Source organism: Belonocnema kinseyi, chromosome 2 (genome assembly GCF_010883055.1).
Source record: "Belonocnema kinseyi isolate 2016_QV_RU_SX_M_011 chromosome 2, B_treatae_v1, whole genome shotgun sequence".
Taxonomy (NCBI): Eukaryota; Metazoa; Arthropoda; class Insecta; order Hymenoptera; family Cynipidae; genus Belonocnema; species Belonocnema kinseyi.
In genome coordinates, this window is record NC_046658.1 from 56,367,000 (window position 1) to 56,372,611 (window position 5,612).

The window sequence follows — 5,612 nt, forward strand, 5'->3', positions numbered from 1 at the left end:
CACTCGTCAGTAATCGTCTATTTTTTTACACTTGTCTCACAAACAGCTATTGCACGATCAGTACATTAGTCAAATGGTTTTTTTTGTGAGTGTAGATCGAAATTAAAATTTGCGTATGACATGCCACAAATATCTACAAACAGTAACTGTAAAGCAGTAACTTTGAATTGGTTATTTTATGGTTTGCTTTGTTTTAGATTGATAATAATGGGAATTGACACACATGCAGATTCAAAATATGGGGGATGCAAAGAGGTACATGGTCGCGTGCAAGCAACAGTAGAATATAAATCGTATAAATGAAATGTGAAAAGCCGACAGTAGTTCGGGTGCACAGGCAGCATTATCGCGCAGCGCGGTTTTTATTATTCGCATAATCGGATCTGGGGCGCCGATAGCGGCGGTGATTTCGGGTTTGTCTAGAGTAATGCAGTTGTCACCCCTACACAATGCCGCGCTGAATGCCTCATTGTCTGCAGGACCAACGCCCACTCAAAACTTCCACTCACATCGCCGCTATGTCATTTTCCGCAATCAAACGATCGTGATCGCGCGCGCGGCCCGTTGCGTTCGTTCTACAAATACAACCAAACGGACCATTGCCATCGATGAGCATCGCAATTAAAACGTTTGTGTCTTCCTCAGCCTTTGTTTCCACCTGCATTATAGGCGACATTATAAGAACATTAGTTTATCCTGATTTCACACAAAATCGAGAACCACTATTCATTCTGATTTCATCGTAAACAAAGGTAGTCAATAATAACTCGATATTCGACTTCATCTTTCCACTGAAACTTGTGTACATAAAAGGGCTTTTTTTGCTAATTTAAAATTATAACATGTTTTTTTTTTATTTCGAACGGAACCAGCAGATCAATAATTTCAAAGAAAATGATCAAATAAATTGACAGTTTTTACTCAAACAACTGCCAAGCTCCGAATTTTTATACGTATCTTAATAAAAGAATTCGTCTGTTACTGAAATTTTACCCTTCTCAAAATTTTTTTTGTTAAAGTTGGTTAGATGCCTTATATTTTGTAGATCAGATCCATTGAAACAAAAGTATTGTACCCATAGATTTGACAGATTTGCAATTTTTGTATACAGAATTTTTAGGGGTTCTTTTAATATCCGTCAAAGATTCCAACAAAGAAATCGACATTTCCTTTAAAAAAACTACGGAAGCTTTGTCGATTAAATTATTGTGGATGAAATTCACTTTACAGTAAATTTGGGTAACATCCTCAAGCCGAAAATGTCGTTGAGTTCATTTTTATTGTGTTATTATGTTTTATTAAGTAAATTTATTATGTTTATTTATTTTATCATGTTCTTTTTACATCCCTTAAACATTCAAGTAAGGAAATAAATATTTCCTAAAAAAACAAAATAAATCAAGATTTTTTTACTATACTATTCGTGTCGGAAATCCATTCATATAAAAAATGGGAAATATATCCTATTATGGAAAGTCATTGAAATTATCCAAAGGGATGATTTAACACCCCCTAAACATGCAGACCTGCAAATCGAAGTTTCCAAAAAATCAAAACCAGGGGAGATTTTTTAATTAAACTATTGAGGTAAAAATTTCCTTTTAACTAAATTTAAGAAGCGTCCCCTATCAAAAAAAAAAAATATTTGAATTAATTTTAAGGGTTCTTCTAATAGCCCTGAATGACTGATATTTTTTTAATAAACGATGGGCTTCGTAAATCAACTCACAAGAACATTTTATTTTTCATCTCTATTATAAGTGCGAAGAGTTTTAATTTTATCCATTCCCACAGAAAACAGATCTAGAAGAAAGCCTATTAAAGTACATGGGTCTTAAAAACAATTTTTTTTATTTTCCTTATTTTTTAGCCCTCATAAAAAAGCTATAATGTAGCAAACCTACTAGAGTGAACCCTAGAGTTAGTGCCGGTTTTAGGGCTGACCTTGAACCTAACTCCCTAGACAAAAGTCCACTCCGAATGTACACAGTCAAGTGTGAGTGAATGCCCCCCCCCCCTCCTCAGCTCCTTTCGCCCATCCCCACTCTGCCGTATAAATTCTCGGAAGAACAAGCTCTGGGGGCCCTATCTCTAGGGCTTCCTGTATTTCATTTTATATAAAATTCTATTTGGGAGGAGCCATTAATTACGTATGCCTTTAGTGGGAGAGTCTGGAAAATTTTACGAATCTTCACTTGAAGGGGGGAGGTTCAAAATAATTTCTTACGTAAGTTTCCTCTTTATAATTTTTTGGTTTAAATGTGCAAAGTGAAACCTGTTTTGGCTTTTAAAATTACAGTGGAAATCCGAAATAAAATTTCCCGATATAGTCATTCCAAGAAATTACGGTGCGCCACAGGTAGGAGTACTTGCTGCGCGGGGTTTACGGTGGTTATTCAGGCGTCAACAAGCAAAAGTGTTTACATGAAGAGCCCGAATATATTGGGATTGTACCCGCACACCGTCAGCCCGAAAACCGTACAGTATCAGGGTTTCACTATACTTTTTATACTATTATATACACATCATATCATTATTTGTTTTATTTATTTTTATTGTGTCATCTTTTATATTACATACGTTCAATTCATTTAAAGTCGAGGAGTTGAATAAATTTTGAAATCTGGTGTACACCTTTAATGAAATATCTTGTAATCTCTGGAAATCTTTGAAATTCTTTATTATCCAGTATATTCTTTCAAAAAATTTGTAAATTCCTTAAAAGGTTTTAAATTATGTAAAAATTCCTTGAAATATTTTAAAATTCCGTTTAATCTTCTGAAATCTCACGACATCTCCTAAAATTCGCGAATATACTTTGGAGTCTTTTGAAATCTTTTAAAATCCTTTAATATCCTGTGAAATCATCGAAACCGCTTAAAATATCTTTAGATTTTTCCAAATTTGTTAAGAATAATACGCTAAAAGTTTTATACTTCATTTAAATCTGATGAAATCCCTAAAGACCTTTAGAAATTAAACATCCCATGTGCGAAAACATTTTAATGTGAAACATTCCACAAAATTGTTTAATTCTTTAAAATATTTTATAGTCTTTTAAAATACCTTAAAATCTGTTAAAATATTTTCAAATCACTGTAAATTTTTCAAATCTTACGTAGGAAGGGGGGGAGGTCTTAAAAAAATTTTAATCATCGTTAATTAATTAACGTTCTCTTTGCAGATATTTAGTATTTTTCTTAATAATAAAGGAGAAATATTTTCTTAAAATGTATATAACTAATAAATGTTCGATTTTTTTCTTTGTTTTCTGGGTATAGAGGAAGTGGGCAATCCAGTCAGGTTGAGTTCGATTGTGGACGGTACATAAAAGCAAGTGCAATTCGTACTTGATGGGTCGCTAAGTCTCGCAAAGTTGGCGAACTTGCTTAATTAGTAGCGGTAGTCAGACGCTGCTGGTATTGTCCGGCACTGTTGACTTCCGGCCTCGGTGGAAAGCCAAGAGCTGATTGTTTCATTGTTTCCGACCCTACTGTCAAATGCCGCTGCGCTGAATAGCTTTATTGTTATTTCAGGTCGCGCCAGATATAATCCCAGCATTTTCGGTGCTCTAGCCGTCTAGCGTGCACCAGTTTATGTATAGCACAATACAACCAACAAAAAATCTATAGTCTTCATGAACGATTCAATTCAAACATTCATACAATGTTCTCTTTCCACTGCAATTGTTTTCTTTCTTTTTGACCTTTTATTTGTGCTCAAAAATCCTCTACTGAAGGGAAAAAGATACTGCTACATTTCATGGTTTATACTCAATTCTTAGTCTAGTTTATTTTTGATTTTAAAATATGGATATGAAAAATATTGTAAACAGGAAAGTCTTATCTCAGGTGGGGGTGCCGTTGAAAAACTACATCACACTATTTTGAAAAACTTTTTCCGCCCCTCTCCTTTTTCGTCACAGATTCACATACGAAACTTGAACACCCCAGTGGTATCATATCGAATTAATTATGAACCGCTTAAGATCTGAAGTCAAAATATATTGCAAAGATGATTTTTCAATCAATTAGTTGAGGTTTTAACAAAACAGTTGATTTTTCGAAGAAACGTGACTTTTAAACAACATTATTTAATTTTAAACCTACAAAGGTGAATTTGAAATCAAGCCGATCAATTTTCTAAACAGAAATTAATTATTATTACAAAAAATTGCATTTATAACGAAACAATTGAACTTTTAAGCAAAAGTGACAAATTTTCAACGAAATATTTTTATTTTCAACGTACAAAGATGAATTTTTGACAAAAATGGTCCACTGAAAGAAAAAAGATTAAACTTTAACTACAAACGGTTGAATTTTTAAACAAGTAATTGAATCTTTAAGTCACAAGATGAATTTTTTAAAAAAAGTTGAATTTTCGACCAAGAAAGATTAATTGTCAACCAAAAACTTTTCTACCAGAAAATATGATTTTTCAATCCAGAGTGACGAATTTTATGTCCAAAAAGACCAATTTTCAACAAAACAGTTAAAACATGACTTCTTAACCGAATTATTTAATTTTCAGCCCAAAGGTGAATTTTAAATCCAATAGAACAATTTGCCAAAGAGAAATTAATTATTATTATAAAAAATTGCATTTATAACCAAGCATCTAATTTTTAAGCAAAAGGGACCAATTTTCAACCAAATATTTTAATTTTCAACGTACAGAGATCAATTTTGGAAATACATCACTTTTTCAAATTGGCGCAATGAGCGCTGGTGTACACTCAAAAGGTATGAAATTTTATGTACACTAGGATGATCACAAATCACGTTTTTAATAGAGGGAAACGATTCCTCTAACACGTTTTTAAATTCGAAAAAAAATTGCATATATATTTTTTTCGAAATTGTAATTTTAATAGATTGAATTTATGTCTTAATCGTATGGTTTCGCCGCCTATAACACAGACCTACGGTAGCCTAACAATTACTACCAAGTCAAAAAAATATTTTTGGATTCATGGGCACTTTTCGGTGCACCGTAAAGGTACGATTGTGGAAGCAAACCCATATGATTTGTACATCAATATTTGCTATTTAAAGTTCTCTACAATTTCTCTACGTGTGGGATCGTTCCCTCATACGAAAACAGCATTTTTAATGCAATATTAAGCAACCCTACAGAATATAAAAACAAATTATATACAAATTTTACTGCAAAATCACCATACGGGCTCGAAAATTCGCTTAAAAAAAGTTAAAAAGTGCTAAATAAGTTTTTTTATATAGTTATTGCAAATAAATGCACGTGATACGCGTACGAGCCGGAGGCTCGAAGTACTCGTCGACAATCGCCTATTTTGCGCACTTGTTTCACAATAGCTATTTCGGAAGCAAATTAATGAGGACTTAAAATATAATGTTCCTCCATGAGAATTGAAGAAGAACTATATTAATTCACGAGATCAGAAAGGCTTGCCGGTTTCCAGAAATCTGAAAGAAGCACCAACGTTTTTCTTGATTCTCAATGATCCGATTTGTCGTCGATTCGGTCTAAAACCTTCTTACTGACAGTCTAGTCTAGCATAGTATGACGGCAACGAGGACATTCTTCCTCAACAATGCCTCCTGCGATCGAGCAAGAAGCACTTCCGCGCA